The 17,758-nt window shown below is 36.5% G+C and overlaps 2 protein-coding genes and 1 pseudogene across 2 annotated transcripts in view; 1 reads left to right on the top strand and 2 right to left on the bottom strand.

Annotated features, from left to right (window-relative positions):
• LOC137032441 (B-cell receptor CD22-like) overlaps positions 1 to 17,758 on the bottom strand; it is a 900,294-nt gene that overhangs the window by 303,965 nt on the left and 578,571 nt on the right. The gene's annotated exons all lie outside the window — the stretch shown is intronic.
• The window catches only part of LOC137031666 (CMRF35-like molecule 7), a 215,507-nt gene that overhangs the window by 195,687 nt on the left and 2,062 nt on the right, over positions 1 to 17,758 (bottom strand). The window lies entirely within an intron of this gene.
• Positions 1,395 to 9,815, top strand: LOC137031535 (B-cell receptor CD22-like; annotated as a pseudogene).

Raw genomic sequence — 17,758 nt, 5'->3', positions numbered from 1 at the left:
TAGCATGTATAGTATGTAAACATTCTTTACTCATATGAAAATACCCCAAATCACATTAAAAACACACATACATCATATACTATCATAATAGTGTTTATTTTCTTATTTTTTGACATGTAGAAGCATTTCTTTGGCTTTGTTTTCACTGAGCAGTGAAGGAGGAAGTTTACACAGGATGTGGTCATGTAGAAGGCAGGAATTAATGCCACGTAAGATGATTGACAGTCGTAGACTAAATCAGCACTCACTGAGTCATACAACTCACATGCAAAACCCGGAACAGAACAGACAGAGATCACTCTACCCTGTTTTAGATCTTCAGATTGCATAATTCAGTGTTAAATGAATAGAAATAATATTCTGTGTGACAAAATATTTTGCAAACATGAGAATAAACCAATATAAATATAAATCATTTTCCCAAAGATATGCACTTTTGGACTAAAAGGTGCTGTTCAGTGGAGCTGTGTGAACACAAATAAACCGCTGCAGAGATGACTTGTTTTATTATAAAACATGGTCTATTATCGAAACTGGAGCCTTTAATCTTTCTAATGATACACGGTTTCTCCACATGACATTAAAGGTGCTAAAGAGGATGTTTTGTTTTATACATTTTTGCAATATTACTTGAAACTGTCTTTACTAACTGATAAAAGACTATTTATTAGGTGCACTGAAAGGAATAATATTAATATACATCATCTGTGCACGAGGTAGGGCCTTAAAAACATCAGCCAATTGGCCCTCTGGCTTGTCAATCACTGCCGTGACGTTCCTTGTGCGAGACGTGCGCGGCTGCGCGCTCCAGTAACTTTCCACACTCCACAGGCGCCACATGCAATGTTTTTGTCAGGAGACAGGAGTAACAACTGCAGATTATGAGTTACCTGCAGTGAGTCCGACATAATGAATCCACTAACACGACACAGCGAATGCCGGTGGTAAACACTCGTGTTCCAATACTCGTGCACAAGTTGGGAGGCGTTCCCTCCAAATGAGCTGTGAAGGAGGGGGGCTGTTCTTACGCATGCGCTCATTTCAAAAACTCACTAACAGTCTTTGGTTTCTCAGTCGACGAAAAGATCCTCTTTAGCACCTTTAAGAATTTGGTTTCAGTGTGCAATGAATGTTAAAAGACTATAATCTGAGACCGTCTGCGATGTGGTGCTGGTAAAGAGGTTAAATTAATCCCTCAGAAATTAACGATTCTGGCTAAACCTCAATAAACACCAGTGCCAAAACAGACAACGCTCCAGTGGCCCTCCAGGACCCAAGTTGCCCATCCCTGATTTATATCTTTACAAGGTGTTGTACTATAAACAATACAAGAGATTAAAACACACTTAAATATAATAGAAATAAGTCACTGTACATTTGTTGTAGGTGTTGCTATGGTGACATCAGTCAGAATGGCTCCTCCTCTTCTGATCGTTCTCCTCATGATTCATGGTTAGTCACTGAACACTTTAAAAAACACTCAAGAGATTCTGCATACCACATTTTTCTGCACAAGCTGCTGCTAATTTTTTTAGTATGAATTTTTTTAAGGGTCTGTAGTCATACGGAGAATGTGATCTACAGTATTTCACACATCTGTGCACTAAAGAACTCATCAGTGATAATGAACTGCACTTATACATACCCTACTGGACATCAGATCATAAGAGTGTTCTGGACCAAAACACTGGTAAAACATAATGGAGAGTTTCCAGATCTGTCTGAGGACCCTGAATACAGTCAGAGGCTTCAGTATCTGGGAGATAAACAGCAGAACTGCACCATGAGACTGAGTCATGTGACACTGAAGGATTCACACATGTACTATTTCAGATTCATCACTAATATAACAATAGGAAGATGGACTGGTAAACCAGGAGTGACTCTTACTGTCACAGGTGACTTTCATGAGGTTTCTCTCTTCTTCTGTGCATTATGTTGAATAATAATCAGTGTATGACAGCAGCACTAGATATAATGTGTGTGTTGTGTTCAGATCTTCAGGTGGAGTCTCCTGAGAGAGTGACAGAGGGAGATTCAGTCCGTCTGACATGTAAAAGCAGCTGCACTCTGACTGACAGAGCAACATTCATCTGGTACAGAAACTCACAGCCATTAACTGAGAGAAGAGACAGAAACAATGAACTCCTGCTGCAGTCAGTCAGAAGAGAGGATGCAGGCAGATATAGCTGTGCTGTACACGGACACAATCACATCTCTCCTGCTGTTCAGATCAATGTCACGTGTGAGTACAGATTAATTTGTACTTAAAAAAAAAAGAAAAAAGAAAAAAATAGAGATTGTGTTTGAATGAGATGATTTCATATTTTTGTTCTTTTAGATGCACCACAGAGTGTCTCTGTGTCCATCAGTCCATCTGGTGAAATAGTGTCAGGAGATTCAGTGACTCTGATCTGCAGCAGTGATTCAAACCCTCCTGCAGAAATCAGCTGGTTTAAAGGAAGAACGTTTGTAGGATCTGGAAGAATCTACAGCATCTCAAAGATCAGCTCTGATGACAGTGGAGAATACAAGTGCAGATCCATCAATGAACATGGAGAGAAATACTCTGATGCTGTGACTATAAATGTCATGTGTGAGTTAATGATAGTTCAGTAACTGTGACATTAAATCCTATAAACAAAGTCTGTGATGTGAATGTATTTTGTTTTCTGTTTCAGATCCTCCCAGGAACGTCTCAGTGTTGATAAACGGATCTGGTGAAATAGTATCAGGAGATTCAGTGACTCTGATCTGCAGCAGTGATTCAAACCCTCCTGCTCTGAACTTCAGCTGGTTTAAGGAGAATGAAAGCTCAGCTGTTGGATCTGGACAGAGTTTCAGTGCACTACAGAGTGGACGCTTCTACTGTCAGGCTCACAATCAACATGGATCCCAGAGATCAGACGCTGTAACTGTGACTGTTAAAGGTAGAGCAGCTCATATATTTACTTTACTCTTTCTGAAGTGAAGAAAATGAATCTGATCAGATGTTTTACTCTTTTGTAGGACATCTGGTGATATTATACATATCCATTGGAGTGGTTTGTGGAGCTGCAGTGATCATTGCACCGTTAATGAACTGGTAAGAAATATAAAGTATTTAATTGTAGATATTTAACTGCAATGTAGTTCCCTTTCGAAAGGGTATTCGCGCTGTGTCCCCTAGGGGTCGCTATGGGGAATGCCTCCGGCATGCTAGGTGTCTGAAGCATGAGTTTAAACACGACAATGAACTTGACATTGGCAGGCGGCAGCTTATGGCGTCATTACATATTAGTTGTGAATGCGCTGACTCCAGGTAGTTTACTGAGTAGTAGGCTCTCTGTGAGACTCCTTGCTAGTTATCCTGAGTGTGGGGTGTTGTTAGGCCTCCTCTCGATTAGAGAGTTGTTATGCTGCGACCTCCACTCCTAGAGCTCAGCTTTTATTGATAAGTCGTTGGGTTAGAGTGTTGCCAGACCTCTTCTTGAGGCCTCCTCTCTCCAGGGCTGCTTTTCGGGAAGTTCTGAGTATTCTATGCTCTCTGTGAGCCTTTTGGAAGCTGGTCTAAGTTTAAACATAGCTAGGCTTCCTCTCTTTAGAGTCATGCTGTTGAGGCCTGTGTTTTTGAGAAGCTCCGGAGTATTGTTGTGGCTGGTGCACCTTAGGGATGAAGACTTTTTAGGTCTTGACTTAGTTTAGCCAATAAGGCACTCATCCTTTCAATATGGCAATTCTGTTCCCCAAAGCAACACCTAGGGGATTTCCCTTTCAAAAGGGAACATCTCAGGTTACACATGTAACTGGAGCCATGGGAATAGGGAACATGACACGGTGTCCCTTTGCCATGCTTCAGGCATTCTTGAGCAGGAATCCTTCAGACAAGCGGATGATGTTATTCACAGGTGCCTTTTTATACTCACGGTCACACCAGTGGTGATGTCATAGGCTGCCGCCTGCAAATGTCAAGTTCATTGTTGTTCATTAGACTCACGCTTCAGACACCTAGCAAGCCGAAGGCATTTCGCATAGTGACCCATAGGAGACGCAGTGTTTCATTTCCTATTCTCAGGGAACCATGGTTACATGCATAACCTGAGACATTCTTAGTGTTTCTCGTCAGAAGGCTACATTTCTTGTATTTCGACCACACTACAAGGTGTCACTGTGGCCTCAACGCTTTGCTCTCGCCTACTCTGAGCTTAATTGCTATGTCTGAGGTAAACCATGCCCTCCTTATTACCCTATGGACAAAGAAATGTAGAAATGAATAAATGTAGAAATGAACAAATATGAAAATAAATAAATAAATAAATAAATATATACATAAATAAGGAAATAAATGTATAATTTTTTTTTTTTTTTTTTTTTTGCTTTTCTATGTATATTTATTTACAAACTTATTTATTTTTGCTTATTTATTTATTTATTTATTTTTAATATCAACAGGTTTAGGATTGGGCACTGTAGAAACAACACAATCTTGTTTCTGCAGCAACTCTCAGCATGTTTCCTATAACAACAAGTGACGTTTTCTTTTTAAATGGCATGAGAAAGTCACATAATCCACACAAAATCTGATCAAAGTCAAACTGAAACAGATTTCATGAAATTTGAATAGGATTTGAATAGGATTTTAAGCCACATACAGTGCTGCTTGAAATTTTGTGAACCACTTGCAGAATCTGTGAAAATGTGAATAATTTTAACAAAATAAGAGGGTTCATACAATATGCATTTATTTAGTTCTGTCCTGAGTAAGATATTTTATATATAAAAAAAAAAAAAAGTTTAGAAATGTAGCACAAGACAAAAACAATAAATAAATAAAAAGATAGCTGAATTTATAAAAAACGACCCGCTCAAAAATTTGTGAACCCTCGATTCTTAATAATGTGTGTGGTTACCTGGAAGATCTTTGACCGTTTTTTTTTTTTTTTTTTTTTTTTTTGATGGTTGTTCATGAGTTTCTTGTTTGTTCTGAGCAGTTAAACTGAGCTCTGTTCTTCAGAAAAATCCTCCCGGTCCCTAAAATTCTTCAGTTTTCCAGCATCAAAAAAAGACGGATCTCAAAATCATACAGTCACTGCTGGAAATGGTTCAAATAAGCAAAAAATGCTGGAAAACTGAAGAAGTTTTGGGACCTGGAGGATTTTTGAAGAACAGAGCTCAGTTTAACTGCTCAGGACAAACAAGAGACTCATGAAAAACAGTCGTGGATCATCAGGTAACCACACACAGTATTGAGAATCAATGGTTCACATACTTATGAATGGGGTTATTTTAATAAATTCAGCTATTTATTTGTCTTGTGAACTTAATGTAAAATATCTTAGGACAGTACTAAATAAAAAATCACATGCATTTTGTATGATCTCTCTTATTTTGTTAAAATTATTCACATTTTCACAGATTCTGCAAGTGGTTCACAAACTTTCAAGCAGCACTGTATCTCAAAATGGATTTGTAAATGGATTTTTTTTTTTTTTGGAGTTCACACTTGCTAAATCTGATCGGATTTCAATCGGATATGCACAAAAAATAGATTTGGATTGACAGTCTCAACAGCCGTAATATCTGCTTTTATCTTGATATCTTTTTATCGGCTGTGGCTGAAGTCAGTTGTAGTTCTTGTGTTTCCCTTTTCTTCATTGATTCTGCTTGTTAACAGCAGGTGTTCATCACTAATGCACAATTATCACTCGATTAATTAATTATCTCAATAACTCCACTCTTGCATGGTCTTCACTACACCTCAGAGATTAACACACATATGTGTAAATGTATAATATTAACACATTATGGGTGTTATTGGCTACACAGATTGTGTTGGATGCTGTGAATGAATACACAGGTTGTGTTCATTTTAAAACTAAACATCACTATGTGTAAAGCAACTGAATTATTCCAACAGTGTTTTATTTAATATTGACACAAAATGTGTAAACTAGAGTGCTACACATAATGTGTGCTTTTTTTTTTTTTTTTTTTTTTTTTTTTTACACATTTCTTCCAAGACTGTAATTATCCTGAAGACCCAGGTTTGCTCGGTCAGGTGTTTTCCCATCCCTCTTCTATAAGAATGTAACATGTTCATTGTTTTCAAGGAGAAGCAGAATGAAAAAGAGAATGGAGTCTTGGGTGAGAAAAAATAGTTTGGTTATCAATAGTATTATTGATCAGATAAATTGACTAGTAACTAAAAGATTGAAAGTCTAAATATAATTGTTACATTATATATTTTGTGATGTTTATAATCATTAGTTATTGTCTAATCTGTTTTTTTTCTTTTCTTTTCTTTTCTTTTTTTTTCTTTAACGGCAAAGATGAATCAGTCCAGACCTCATGACAGACGCAAAGCTTGTGATGTCGAATTGAGTGAACATGTGTATATGAATATAAGGGTAAGTTATTGTTAACAGTAACTGTAAGTTATCATCTGTTGCTGGAGACACTAATATAATTATCATTACAGTTATCGTCCATTTCTTTCTTTCTTTCTTTCAGCGTGACGTGAAGAGGCCATAGTATTTGAGATGTATGGCAAAATATGTCTTCCTTTGGGTGGAGCCCCGAATGATTGACAGATCATTTTATACAAAGTGACTTACAAATGATAAACACTGTAACCAATTTGTCAAAGGAGCCAGTAATAGTTGCTGTGCACAATGCCAAGTTTACATTGTAAGCTACATTAATGCAAGCTTGTACAAAGTTAAATGCTGAAAATATGATATAGAAAAATATTATAATATTAAAATATAATATTTTTTAAGCACTTGCAAAGGGATCTTCAGCATGATGTTTTACTGAAGTGTTTTGAGGATTATTTTGATTCAATGACTGATGGAAATGGGGGAGGAAAAGTATCACAAAGTGTCTAATCACTGAAGTGTGTTTTTTATTTACATTTTGTTTTTGATTACTTCATTTACATGTATTATGGAGTTTCAGCCTTTAGTATCATTGTTAATGTCTTCAAGGCATATAATAAAGCTCTATTATGGGAATAGTTTACAGTCTTCTGTCCTTTGATATTGCCAATCAACATAATCAATAATAAACAGAAATATGTTTAAATTTTGGTAGACACACACTGTACTGTACTAAACAACACTGATTAACCCACAGTTCATTATACTAGTTAATTTTCTATGAAAACAATATAAATATTCTGAGTCTGTCCCTGAAGATGTCATACTTTTCATGGTATTTGCACCACCTGCTGGTGACCATGTAACATGGCAGTGGTATGCCTATTTTCTCTCTTTTTAAGATGAATGTGGATCTGTGATTTTAAATGCCAAGCTCCAAAATGCTTCATAAAACACTCCATAAGATTGGTGATTAACATTAAAAGTTGTTTCCCCAAGAGTTTGAAGTGGACGCTTCACAGTTTCATGAAAAATGTCAATGCTTAATATTTCCTGCACAATTATGTACATACAGAAATATTTCTTAAAGACTGAATAAACTCTGCTAAAGTCCGAAGTAACAATTAATTTATGTACATATATCCTAAAAATTAATCCTGTGTGACTGAAATGCTGCAAACCGGGTCCTTTTAAGTCAAGATTTTTGCTGTCAGTCAGTGATGCCCTCTGTTGGTAGAGAATACCAATACGGTCGCTCGAACACTTGCGGTGACTTCCCCTGCTGGCAGATTAGAATTAGATTAACTTTTATTAATCCCCGAAGGGAAATTCACATGCCACAGCAAGCTCAACACACAGAATAATAAATGAAATAAAAAAAAAAAAAAAAAAAAAATAGAATAAAATAATAATAATAATAATAATAATAAAATTACAAACAATCACAACAGATTGTGCACAATAACCTGAGCAACTACATTATACACTGCACCACACTGGTTTAGTTTTAAACATATAAAGTACACATTCCACATCAATACACAATCAGATTTCTAACAATTATCTTGTATAGCACTGGTTGTAAAATCTAATGGCTGTTGGTAAAAAGGACCTTCTGTAACGTTCCTTATAACACCTAGGTTGAATTAATCTTGAACTAAAAGAACTCTCGCAAGCATGAACTAAATCATAAAGGGGATGGCATTCATGATTCATTATGTTAGTCAGTTTGTCAGTCATTCTAACCTGAGCTATGTCATCTATAGTGGGAAACACACACCCCACAACCGAACCTGCTTTCTTAATTAGCTTATTAAGTTTGTTTTTCTCCCTCTCCACAAGTCCTCCTCCCCAGCAGGTAACACCATACAAAATCACAGATGACACAACAGAGGCAGAATGCAGTGAGCAATCCAGTGGTTTATATAGATCAGTGGTGCCAAGCACAAAACAGGCACAAGAAGTTATGCAAGCATGGGAGCATCAGAGCAACGGCAACAATTAGATTAGATTATTTTAGGCAAAACAGCTGAAAATGATATACAGTCACTAGTAATATGATTTAATCATTATCACTTTTGACCATTAGGTGGTGTCGTTACCAAAATGAGGTTGTGAGGAGATATCACAGCCTCAGAATCAGCTTGGCACCATGCCAACAATTTTGTTGCTATATTATTCGAGAACAGTTTGGTCTATAAAAAGGTTTTTAATAACCTTTTGCTGGCATGGTCTCATGATGATCTGAGGTGATTTTGGTTCAAATTGGACCAACGGTTTAGGAGTTCAAAAAAGTAGCAGAATGCAATTTTGACTATGGCATAGTTGGTATCATTGTTTTCCGTATGATTCAATGAGTCTATTAAGACTATTTTCATTTGAATAGGCAATCAAAAATCACAAGCTTTTAGTTTTTTTTTTTTTAAATTTCATTTTAAATTGTTCCTATATTTTCAAGTACCTTCAGGCCATACAAAAATGTAAAATGTCAGACTGCAAAATGGCTGTTATGTGAAAATTGGGTATCATTTGAATCTGTATGCTGCATGTTTTATGATTTTTGGGCAAACCATTCAGAATTTATGAGCAAAATTCTTTATTTATTTTTTTTTTAAAATCTCCTGACCAGTAGGTGGTGCTGTGCTGAAATGATGTCTATAGGTCATGCTTGAGATTAGTCTCAGTATTGCAGGGATATAGCCTTGAATCCAATTCGGTGTGCTCTTCATCAAATTCATCTGTGAGTTACTGGAAAATGGTAAGGTTTATCTAAAAGTTTTTCATAAATGTTTGCCAGTGTGGTCTGAAGATGACGTGAGCCAGTTTTGGTGAAAATCAGATGACCCATCAAGGACAAGTTTGAAAAAGTAGGATTTAGTAAAATTCAAAATGGCGGAAAGATTTTAATGATGGAAAAACAATCACATTAACATGGAGAGAAATTTAAGATTTAATTTACACATCATTTACATATTTCATTTGTAAATATCAGAATAATAAGTTTAGTATAATATTAGTAAATATATAATAACACACAGGGGTCACATGGTCCTTTTTCACAACAATTACACTGAACCATTTTTGGTTCCCCAAAGACATTTCTTAAAAGATCAAGTTTTTGAAAGTGAAAAGACATTTGAATAATCTAAAGAACACTTTTCCACTATTATTTTATTTATTTAACAATGGAAAGCTATAATGGATGTTAAAGGTTCTTCATGTAGCCATCAATGCCAATAAAGAACCTTTATTTTTAAAGGGAAAAACTCAGCATCTGTTGAGATTTCCACTGTAGCTTTGGTTGAATACTCAGGATTGAGTCAGGCGGCTCCCTCAAGTGTTCAGATGATGTTCAGCACCACGGACAGCAGCAGAGATTCAGCACAAGTTGACAAACACAGTCTGTCCAGATCTGCTCCTGGAATTATACTTCAGAAAAGCCTTATGCAGAATAACTGATGTTCAAGAGCCCTGTATGAAACTGAGTCATATTACATAAATCAACAAATCATAAATAGTTTATCTGGACAGACATGAGCTGCTGAGTTTGTAAGAACAAGTACATTAGTTACTTTTAATGCATCACATTTCCTTCTGAATGTTTGAAGCTTTTTAAATAACTGTTTGAATCCCACAATTGTCCTCAGTGTGAAAAGATGAATCTTCAAATCATAGTCACTCCTGGAAAAGGATCAAATATGCAAAAGACACTGAAAAAAATGAGGAATCTGCAGGACCTGAAGGAATTTCCTGAAGAAAGTTGGGCAGTTTAACTGCTCAGGTCATTTTAGGGTAATTGTGGGTAATTGTGGAGCAGCACTAAACAGTTTTAGAAGGATCAGAGGGGTTTATGGAATGAGTTTGACCTCGAGTCTGACGCTTCTTGCAGGAACCTGAGGAAACAGATCATCAAAACATCACATTTGAGCTCTTATTGTATCTGCAGTTGTTCTGAACTTCCTGTTGACTAATACAGTCTTAGTGGCAACATTTGCATTTTAACATGGCTTGTGCACTAAATTGATTAAAATAATAGTTGTTCTTCCTCAGTATCTTTGTTTTTTTTTCTATACATTTTAACTCGAGCTGAATAACAACACTAGTGTCTTCAGTAAAACTGCTTATAGCTGTACTGAACTAATGTATGAACTTTATTATTGAATTGACTTTGAAACAACACTGACTCAAGCTGAATAATGACACTATTGTCTTTTTAGAGCTGTTTTACAGAATTTAAATTTGTCTCATATTTGATAAATATTGCATCATTGATTCTGTTTATTACTGTGAAGCTGTTTTGAAATGATCTCTACTGTATAAAGGGCTTTAGAAATAAAAAAGAGACTTGACATTCTTAATTCAAGATTCATTTAGGCCTACTTCTATGCAAATGACACATCTTAGAATTAAGCAAGCAAGATCAAATATCAGCAAATAGGTCAGAAAAAAAAAATAAAAATAAAAAATAAAAATAATTTGTGCACCAAATTAACAAAAAAACAGCATTTATGATGGTCATGGTCAAAATAAGGCTTAAATGCATTTCAGTTACTGACCTGTTCCAACTTTCAGATTCACTTCAGTGTGGAAATCTATCCCATATTTATCGACCGCACAATAGTATGTTCCAGAATCCCACTGACTCAGATTTCTGATGGTCACATAGAAAGCTGCTGATCTTGTGCTGTCATATAGAGAGAATCTTCCAGAATGAACCCATGTATCTTTCTTATCACTTCTGATGCGGTCAGAGCGTGTTGCCCACCGACCTTTACAAAAATACTTTATATTCAGTGTATACTCTTCATCATATTCGCATGTGATGTTGACTTCAGCTCCAGGATATCCTGTCACACTGATGGAGCTCACGACTCCTACAACAGATCAAAATAAAATGTATTAATCATTTCCCTTATGAGGCTTAAAAGAGAGCAACATTTAAACTGTTTTCCTCAGATTCCTACCAGGAATCATCAGCACAGTGAAAGTCAAGATGATCTTCATTCTTCTCTCTTATTAAATGACCTTCTTTTGTCAGTAGATTCAGTTCTTCTGAAGCTCTCGTGTGTTTCAGGTGGGTTCTGGTTGCGTTTTTGTCATAATTATGATGAGATGCAAACTTCCTCCTCTTTTGTCTTCTGCTGTTCTGTGTCACAAGTTCAGACTTGAAACATCAACAAAAAAAGAGCAAAATTTACAGAAGAAATCAGAGCTGTTGACATATAAAGAGTTTTGTTGATGAAGACAAGCTTATTTCTCCTTCTGTGAGCTTCATGTGTCATGAGTTCCTCTTTGTCATTCTGAATGAATAAACTATTATTAGTTACAGTAGTAACTGAACACTCTTCCCACAATTTCACTTTACTTCCCGTCTCCCGTATTCAAAGTAAAGCCTCCATTTCCACATCCTCTATTCATGGATTAATTCAGTTCTGCAGAAACTACAGAAACACACTCACACTTTACAGCATGCTCGATCATTTAATTTAAATATATTTCATTTATTCAATAAGAAGACACATTTACCAGAAGAGAATGTCATAAATATAAAGAAACACATAAAAAGCCAAAAACCTCTAAATCAGAAGTGAAACTGTTGAACAGACTTTTCCCTTAAAAATAACAATATTGATATTCATTAATAATACATGAAAACATAATTATCCATAAACTGAAAGTTCATCTTTATTATGACTTGAATCCAGATCTTGTACACAGATGAGCCCTTTGTCAAGCTGTGAAGCTCTTTTGTGTTTGTTTGTTTGTTTGTTTGTTTGTTTTGTCTCTCTGTGTCTATTTCGTTGTCATTTAATAAGTCAAAACACTTCATTGTGTGTCACTCCAGTGTAAGACAACTGCCATAAACATCACTGTTTAATGAACTTGTTTAATTAAGTTCATTGAGTTATATCCCTGATACGGTGCAGCAGTGTATTTCACATAAATAAACAAATAACACATGTAATGTGCATAATATATATAACTTTTGAATTTATTAAATTTACTATAGTCAAAAGCTAGAACGTAGATATGGACTGACTGTCTATATTTCACAAATCAAGCAGATGAGGACATTATGATTCCTCATTTAAAGCCTGATGTATCCAATGATTTCTTTCTTTTTTTTTTTTTGTCCCGTCACATGACATTGTGGGTTTAGATTCCACTCCATGAAGATGATGAGAGACACAGATCATTGGATCATCAGGTTTATCTACAGTGGAGTAGATCATTTATCATCTGGAGTATCTGCAATGTAGTAGATAATCAGAGCATCTGGTTTATCTGCAGTGGAGTAGATCACTGTATCATCTGGTCTTTCTTCTGTAGTGTAGATGGTGGTGGTGTGTTTGTTCTTGCACTGAAACTCACTGATTTCCTGATAATTATGGTCGTTCCAGTCAACGTCCTGCAAAATAACTCATGTTATCTTCCAAACCTTTCCTCATTTGAACATCTCAACAGTATTTGTTATCACTAGCAGATATATGTTGAGATTTGGATACTAGTGAAGAGGAAACCGACATCCAGAGTCTGCAGCTCCAAACCAATGAACAGGTATGCGTTTTCAGCAACTCATAAACCATCATCATCATCACCATCACTCACCTCTGAAGTGATTCCTGCTGTCGTATTCAAAGGTAAATGTGTGATGGAGACTGTCAAAACATGAGAAGAATTAATATTCAAACAACAAATGCTAGAAAGTAACATTAAGTAAATTTGTGTGCACATACTTAATCATATTTAGGAGACTTTGGTCCCATAAGAAAGATAACAAAACCTCCTGTTTGAGACAGCCATGATTAAAAAAAAAATAGCCAAAATTAAACACTCTCATGGCAATTTGTAAGTACCTAACATTTTTTTTTTTTTTTTTTTTAATTAGTGGATAATTGTACATCTGTACATTTTGTATATATAGATTTACATTACATCTAAAAATCACGCATTTATTATATATATATATATATATATATAATAATGTTGGATTTACTTAAAAACCATGATGCAAAAATGGTACATGAATATTTTAAGTAAATTCAACTTGAAGTAATTATGTAAAATAGAAAACCTTTTGTATATATACATAAATATATGAACATTTACTAAGTTTACTTAAAAGACTTGAGTATCGGTGACTCAATTTTACAAGTTGAGTACTAAGTTCAGTTTTCTTAACAAGCTTGTTCACATAAAACGTCTCGGTTACGTATGTAACCCTCGTTCCCTGAAGGAGGGAACGGAGACGTACGTCAGTAGTGACCGACGAATTGGGATATCGCTAGAGAGGCTTCTTAACCAAAGTAGCATTTTTCAGATTCAGAAAAATAACTAGATCGGGGAATAAGTGAGGGGACTCCACCTCATTAAAAGGCAGCCGAGTCTCGACCGTGTATCTAGAGTGCCAGACAGCGCGCAGGGTTGCCGTGGCAACGCGCGCTGTCAGCCGGCAATTCGACGGCACACGGCGCGCTGAGCGCTCAAGCCCTTACGAGAAAGGCGAGCAAAACGCGCCGACGTGAACATATTTTCATAAGAAAATATGACCACCCACAAACACAGTCTCAGCACGCTAAGCAGACATGAGAGAAAGTGATCGTGGCCGTCAGAGAGGATAGGAAACGACCGCCTCCAGAAACGCACAGACAGAATGACATCTTGAAAAAGACGCAGTGTCTGTCTGTGAAGCTCTTTTAGAAGGGGAAACTTCAGCTCTTTTGTGTCGAGACACAGGGAGCGTCACAACGTGTTTAGAAAAACACAGGAGGAACCAGACCAAATCGCAGACCAACCAGTGGAATTACAGCGGAACGCTGGGAAAACAGTAGATGTTTCCACCCGGTTCACTCCAACTCGCGACCTCGCTGCAGGTGTCGTCACACCAACACAAGCGCCGAAACTTCTTCAGAGGCTTGAAGTTCAAACAGCCGCAGGACACCAGGTAGGCTCCGAAACGAAAGACAGAGTGCGATTGCATTTGCCCCCCTTTTTATATCCACCTGTTAGGGGAGGTGCGCATTATGCAAATATCGCACGCCAATTCCATTGGCTTGTTTTAGTTCTCTCGAAGCTGATAGGGCTCTCTAGCGATATCCCAATTCGTCGGTCACTACTGACGTACGTCGAACGTGACCGACTGAAAGGGAACTGATTTCCTTAAATTCCTCAAGCATGTTTTTTTTTTTTTTTTTGTCTTTAAAAAGTTCCCATCATTATATTAAAACATTAATATCTATACATCTGTTAATTCTCAAAAATAACTTCTGTATCTGTGTGTGTGTGTGTGTGTGTGTGTGTGTGTGTGTGTGTGTGTGTTTCATGTATCTAAATCTGACCTTGCTGTGAAGGGCCTGTTTGTGAAACTCTTGGTGGTTTCTTGCTTCTCTTCCTACACCACACCATCAGCGTCATGAAGAAGATGATCACCATGATGACTAACCCAGCACTGACGTATATGACAGACCCTGAATGTGAGACGTGACCTGTAACACACATTTAATCACCGAAAATGAAGTAATTTTATAATTGATTAACTTGCAACAATGAAACTGTTATTTTCCTGTTTATTACTTTGAAGCTGTTTTGAAATAATATTGTGATCTTATTTTATTTAATGACCATTGGCCTGTTCCCTTGTAGTTCATTTCTACTGAAGCTCCACTTCTAATAAATATAATCACTTACTCAGTTTAACTATGGAGTTTCTTTTGTGTCTTTTTTATTCAAACAAACATATTGTGTTTGAGAGTAAAACTAATCATGTTGTAATTAAAAAATATATATATTGCAAAAAAAGTCTTCTTAAGGTTCAAAAATAAAGAAATTGATAACAGAATTATTTGCAGTGCGTGTAAATCTTTAAAAACCTTTATTTTTCCTTGTGCACTTCGAGAACTTTTCATCCTAAACCCACACATTTTGCTCTCTTTTCTGCTGTCTTTTTTGCGGGTCAAAATATTTTGCTTGCGAGGTGAATAGGTTTGCAAGCTGAAAAGTTTTGCAAGTTGAAAAGTTTTGCAAGTTGAAAAGTTTTGCGAATTGAAAAGATTTGTTTGCACGTGAAGCTGTAGCTCAGTGGGCGGTCTCTACCAACCAGGATGAAAGGCATTTTTCTATTGGTCACCCTCGATTGAAGTGACAAGTTGGCCACGCCCACTACGGTTTCCCGCCGCTGCTGCTGCCACCGAGAAGATAAGAGAAGCGAGAATAGCGAGCAACAGGTCGTTTACTGGGTAAGATAACTAATTTAATATCATAAACGCAGTGATAAGTGAACTGAATGATTCTCTCTTCTTATGCTGTCCCATTTAAATACTTAACGTTGGCTAGACCAGTCTGTAGTTAGTGTTACCGTTGACTAGATTTTATTAACGTTAGCCAACACTAGCAGCCAGAGCCACCATTAGTAACGTTTGCCATGTGGTCGATGTCCAGTGTTGCTAGCTGAGCTGACATTCATAATCACATTGGCTGTGTCCGAAACCGCCTACTTCTCTACTATTTAGTAGGGGAAAAGCAGTAGGCGAGCGAATAAGTATGTCTGAAGCAAAAAGAGTAGGCGAAAATTACCTGCGTGAGGTACTAATTCTCGCGAGATTCGGACGAGCGCCTAATTAAAGTGCGTCCGAAACCGCCTACTTACCTAATATATAATAGGGAAAAGCAGTGGGCGAGCAAATAAGTATGTCAGAAACCTCAGTAGTCATAAAATAGTAGTCGAGGAGTTCCCGGATGGCCTACTACTTCCGCCCAGATTCTGAAGTATTCCTCGATAGATACTTTTCTATCCCAGGAGGCCACGGCTGAGGATATGTCATAATCAAACACGGAGGAGAAAAATGTGTCAAAAGTGAGTATTGAAAACCAAAAACACCTACTGTAGAGTAAACTGCTGAATGTGTAAAGATGCTAGACACTATTGTTGTGATTTTGCTGTAAAATCACGATTTATTATGTATAGATAACGGGATCTCTAGTAAACATCTTAATTTTCCAAAGTGGATTTACATATTCTAAACCATATACATCTTAAAGATGCTTACTAAATGTTTATTTAACATCTGACACGAATATCTTCTGCAAGTATTATGATTTATGAGTGCTGGATTATGTATTATGAGTGATGTGTTTGTGCTATTATTCACTGTTGTCAACACTGCTTACATTACATGAATGAAAATAATGTAAATAAATAAATCTACAGTAACTACACATAAGTTTAATTTATTTTATTTGTCCATTAGTACTGTTAATAAATTAAGGAACATTTGTATTGGATAAGAAGTGAGTTAACACATCATCAACATGTGAATGTAGATTTGAGCACATAAATCTCAGGAAACTTGAATCTTGTCTGATGTCTGGGGAATGATGCCATCAAAGGCTTTGAGTGTGGATACTACAGAAATGAATACAAAGTCTATTTAAATCTAAAGTCTAGTTTATTTTAATTATTGGAATTTAAACAGTTATTACAGCACTTTTCTGATTCTTGATGTCTGTGCATTTGCTGCAAAGCTTTGGTGGAGCAGGACCTGCAAGAAAAGCTGACGACAGTATTTGTTAGAAAAAAAAAAGAGGAAAACCTGAAACTAAATAAAAATATATATAAAGTAACAAAATATAAAGTAAGATCACTTTGTTATTTCTAATGCAGAAATCAAGTGACATTGTGCTGTTAAAATGACTGCTTTTGTATTATATTTGTGCATTATTGTACAATGTGAATGTCCTCAGACTGGATGGAGAGACACAGCAGATCCTGGGAATGGTTCAATGTCATGGACGAGACCCTCCATCACTCCTCCTTTCAAGTGTCTCTATCAAGGACACACTGGAGGAGACGCTGCAGAGATCGAACCAGCAACCTTCTGCTGACCAGCTCAGTGGTTTAGACCATAACACCACAAAACGAATGAAGCCACGACAAAAATTAGCAAGTTATGGTAAAAATATGAAATGCCATATGCAAGAAACAGAATGCTGACATGAATGAATTGTAAAATGTTTTAATCTGCTGATGGAGAGCACATGAATGTTTGCAGCAGCAGATTGTCCCGCACAACTTCTCCCACTCCTGCTCCAGGGTTGAGGGGTTCAGGGGTCCATCATCATCATCTTCAGCAGTGAGGGACATGATGATGAAGGTGTTCATCAGCTGCTTCATCAGAATAAAGCTGCAGAATTGGCACAGCTGTGTTGAGATGACAACAGGACTGTAAATACCTGATTGTTAGATAAGCAATGAATTAATGCATGAATTCACATCAGCTGTGTTCATGCACAGCTGTCATATAACTAAACAGTACATTTTCCTTGTTTTATTAAAGTAGTAAAATGAAAAGTAGTACGTTTTTGTCAGCATTTATCATTATTGTAAGTGTTAGGGTGTGTTAGAA

The sequence above is a fragment of the Chanodichthys erythropterus genome, chromosome 12, assembly GCF_024489055.1.
Source record: "Chanodichthys erythropterus isolate Z2021 chromosome 12, ASM2448905v1, whole genome shotgun sequence".
Lineage (NCBI taxonomy): Eukaryota > Metazoa > Chordata > Actinopteri > Cypriniformes > Xenocyprididae > Chanodichthys > Chanodichthys erythropterus.
Note: the sequence above shows the minus strand (reverse complement) of the source record. Positions and strands in the feature narration are given on the sequence as shown.